The sequence below is a fragment of the Chrysochloris asiatica genome, unplaced genomic scaffold (assembly GCF_000296735.1).
Source record: "Chrysochloris asiatica unplaced genomic scaffold, ChrAsi1.0 scaffold00089, whole genome shotgun sequence".
NCBI classification, from domain to species: domain Eukaryota; kingdom Metazoa; phylum Chordata; class Mammalia; order Afrosoricida; family Chrysochloridae; genus Chrysochloris; species Chrysochloris asiatica.
Genome location: NW_006408607.1, coordinates 8,766,178 through 8,770,847, shown reverse-complemented (window position 1 = coordinate 8,770,847; position 4,670 = coordinate 8,766,178).

Below are 4,670 nucleotides of genomic sequence, written 5' to 3'. Positions count from 1 at the left end.
TCTAATTCTGAAAAATCAGCCATTGAAAACCCTTTAGATGACAGTTCTATTCTGACACATACAGGGTCATCATGAGTCAGAACTGATTTGACAACAATTGTCTTTTACCTCTGTGTAAAGTTTAAAATTAGGAAAGCTGTGTGACAGAGTTGTATTCTTTTACCATACTTATTCCACCTGCATGCTGAGCAAAGAAGCTGGCTTATATGAAGAAAAATGTATCATCAGGATTGGGAGAAGACTCATTAACAACCTGTGATATGCAGATGATACAACCTTGCTAGCTGAAAGCAAAGAGGACTTAAAATACTTACTGATGAAGACCAAAGACCATAGCCTTGGATATGGATTGTATATCAATGTAAGGAAAACAAAAATCCTCACCACTGGATCAATAAACAGCATTCTTATCAATGGAGAAAAGATTGAAGTTGTCAAAGACTTCATTTTCCTTGAATCAACCATCAACACTCATGGAAGCAGCAGTCAAGAAATCAAACAACGTATTGCATTAGGCAAATCTGCTGGACAAGACCTTTAAAGTGTTGAAGAGCAAAGCTGTCAGCTTGAGAATTAAGGTGCGCCTGACCCAAGCCATGGTATTTTCAATAATCTCATATGCATACGAAAGCTGGACAATGAATAAGGAAGCTATTAGAAGAATTGATGCATTTGAGTTATGGTGTTGGAGAATATTGAAAGTACCATGGGCTACTAAAAGAACAAACAGATCTGTGTTGGAAGAAGTGCAGCCAGAGTGCTCCTTGGAGTCCAGGATAACCAAACTTCATCTCTCATACTTCGGACATATTGTCAGGAGAGACCAGTCACTGGAGAGGGATATCATGTTTGGTAAGGTGGAGGGTCAGAGAAAGAGAGGAAGACCCTCAGCGAGATGTATTGGCAAAGTGGCAGTATCAATGTGGCAACAATTGTGAAATTGGTCCAGGACCAGGCAGTGTTTCATTCTGTTGTGCATGGGTCACTATGAGTTGGTACTGACTTGATGACACCTAACAAAAACAAAGGAGACAAACACCCTTCCGAGATAGATGTCCTCTAACTTAGGAAGGGTTTGCTCATGAAAATACTACTGCTTCCAGAAAATGGCAGCAGAGAGTAAACCTACCCCGCAAAGATCAAGCACTCAATGGTTGTCACTTTGTACAGGGTTTCACCACCACCACGAAAGAATCTTCCTCAGAAGAATTTCTGTTTTCTGCCCTTTGCATCATTAAAATCAAAGCTAAATATTGTGCTCTGAAATGGATTTTGCAGGGTTGAGCCTCTAATGGATCAGGCAATGCCTTCTGCTGTAAAACTCAATTTGTAGAGCTAGCCTCGGGCTTTAGAAAGCATCCTGGAGATCATGTTCTGGCTGTTGATACCCTGCTGGTGGCTGCCATAGGAGAGATAGGAAATAACAGTGGAGAAAGAGAAAATGAGAGGAAACAGAGGAAAAGACAATTGCTAAGAAAGGACATCAAGGCAAAGTAGAAAGTCAGTGACAATGAGGGAAACCTTCAATGGGATGGACAACAGATCATGAAGATGGCGCAGGACCATGCAACGTCTTGTCCTGTTCTACATAAGGCTGTTGTGAGTTGGAGCCACCTCAGTGGCAGTTAACAATAACAAAGGAAGGAGAAGAGGGAAAAACAGAATTTAAATAACTGGCCCAACACTACTCATCTAAGAGATAGGACTTAGTTAGTTCAAAATCTGGGTCTATTTGACTCCAAAGTCCATCTTCTTTCCTTTATAACAGGCTTATTGAGATAAGGAGAGTCGTCGCAGGTAGTACCAGCAGAAGGGCACTCTCATAAGTACAGTTCCCCATCAATATACTTAATTGTATTGATTATTTGTAGCAACAATTATGAAGATGACACAGAATTGGGCAGTGTTTTGTTCTGTCATACGTAGGGTCACTATGAGCCAGAACTGGTTGTACAGCACCTAACACAAGTGTATTCCAGACAGTGAACTGGATACTTGGGCTCCCAAAATAAACAAGGCATAGTTCATACCCTTGAGGAATGCATAGTCTAGTAGGAAGGTATATAGATTGAAGTATGTCCCTCACATTTTTTAAGTTGAAGTCCTAACCCCTACTACCATGAACTTGACCTGATTAGGAAATAGGGTCTTTGAAGAGTTTATCTGTTAACATGAGGTTTTTTTCTGGAATATTGTTATCAAGTGCCTTGCAGTCAGTTTTGACTCATAGTGACCCTGTATAGGGTTTCTGGGGTATTTTTAAATCTCTTGCAGGAGGACAAAACATCATCGTTCTCCGAAGAAGCAGCTAGTGGACTCCTACTGACAACTTTGTGGTTCAAAATCCAATGCTCCTATAGAGTCGCCAAGCTCCCCATACTGGAATTGGTGGGTCCTAACTGGTATTGGTAGTTGCCCACAAGGTCGATTTGAACTGCAATGTTGTGGTTCAAACTCACCAACTGCTCCTTGTAAATACTACACAGGGTCACTATGAGTTGAAGCAGACTCAACAACACTTAACAACAACAGCAACAATCCAATCTCAAGGACTCCTACTGTGACCCCGTAGGATAAACACTGAACTGTGAACCACAAGATCAGTTGTTCAAACCCACCAGCCAGTCCTCAGAATGCTTATACAGAGTCACTATGACTCAGAACTGACTGAACAGCACTTAACAACAATTCAGTCTTGGAAACAATGGACTGTGACAAACAAGACTGGCAGTTAGAACCCACCAATGGCACCACAGGAAAAAGATTAGGTTTTCTGCTCCCACAAAGATTCACAGCCTCAGAAACCCTATACAAGGTTGTTATGAATTGTAACCAACTCGATGCACTTGACAAACAGTCCAATCTCAGTGGTGTTCTATAAAGGAGGGAGACAGAAGACAGGTAGTCATGTGACATGTGAAGACGCATGTGGTCGTGGAGTAAAGCTGTAACTGCAAACGAAGAATACCTGGGGCTACCAGAAGCTGGGGGCACAGGAGGGATTTTCTCCAAAAGCCTTTGGAAAGAAATGGCTTTACAGACCCCTGGAATTTGGACTATTCATCTCCAGAACTGATAGCCAATGAATTTCTGTTCTATTCTTATAAGCCATCTAATCTGTTATGTGTGGGTGTGTGAGTGTGTTTACAGAGTTCCTGGAAAAGTAATACATACCGGAGGTAAATGTGCAAGCCAATAACTATACCAAAAGAAAACAAATGTGCTAAGGTAGTAATGGAGTGCTGGTGTGGCGCTGTAGGTGAAACACTGTACCAAAAGCTTGGTTAGATCCACAGGGTCGACAGTTCAAACTCACCAGTGCTCCTCAGAAACCCTATACAGGGTCACTATGAGTTGGAACCAACTCGACGGCACTTAACAACATAAAAGGCATGATCTCAGAGATGCAGGAATACTACTTGATTTAGAGAACCCAGCAAAGATATATAAATATGAAGATATTGTATTGGGCTATAGGGAATGATTAGGAGTTCAGAGAGCGGACAATTGTCAAGAAAGAGTGTTGTAAGCAAAGGAAATGTCATTTCAAAAGAGAAATAGGAGGACAAAATGTGGAAGCGAGGAAGTGGCAGATGTGACCCAATAAAAGCATGAACAGTTCTAAAATAGAGCACTCCCTTGGAAAACAGGGAATTTCCCCTTGCTGGAAAATGGAAAACACTCTATAAAAGAACAGTCATGGCAAATTCTGCTTCGCTGGTATCCAAAGTCTATAACTCATGTTTGGCTCTCCTACAATGTCCAATATGGTGCAGGGGTACTGGGCATGGCCCCAAAATCAGACAGACATGGTTGGACCTTGGTTCTTGCAATGTGAACGTGGGGCAAGTTACTGAACCATCCCAAACCTCAGTTTCCACACCTGTGGATCTAACATCCACCTCATAGGAGTACTACTAGAATTGAATTAATGATACAGAACACTTGGTAACGATCTGAGTCCAGTGTATGTAACCACACATTACTATTACGGTGGAAAGCGGGATATATCACTTAAGCAAATGACCTTATTCCCTCACCGTGCCCGTGGATGCTGGGGCTAAGATGAGGGGAAGAGATTGGGGTGTGTCATGAATCCTGTCTTTATTTAAAATGTTGGTATTTGTTCTTTGTGAATTTTTTTTGCATTCATTTTTCTTTTTGGGAAACTATTGTAATAGTACATTTATTTTGATGACTGAGCTTTTTGGCGCCTCCTTAAATCTGACCCTCAGACAAATGCCTTTCTCCCTTCCCTCTAGTCTGCGTAAGTTGCCCTGACAGGTCCAGCCTTGGCTTAATGCTCTCATTCCGACACCTACCTTTTTTCCCTAGTATTGCTATAACAGAAAGACCACAAGAGGTGGCTTTAAAGAACAGAATCTTATTTTCTCACATTTCTTGAGGGTCCAAGTCCAGGTCTCCATATCGTCCATCCCTTCAAGATTCCTAGATTTCTTGGTGATCCACATGTGCTGTCTGCCTTCCCCACTTTGTGCTAACTTACTCTTTTTATGTAACTCAGGAGTGACTAGGGTTCAAACCCTCCTTACGTTGATTGATAGTGTCTCTCAAACAGAGAAGGAAACCCTATTTCCAAGCAGGGTTTCTCATATGTACAGCCTGTATGTATGAGAGAGTTTCAAAAAGTTCATTGGAAAATGGAATCA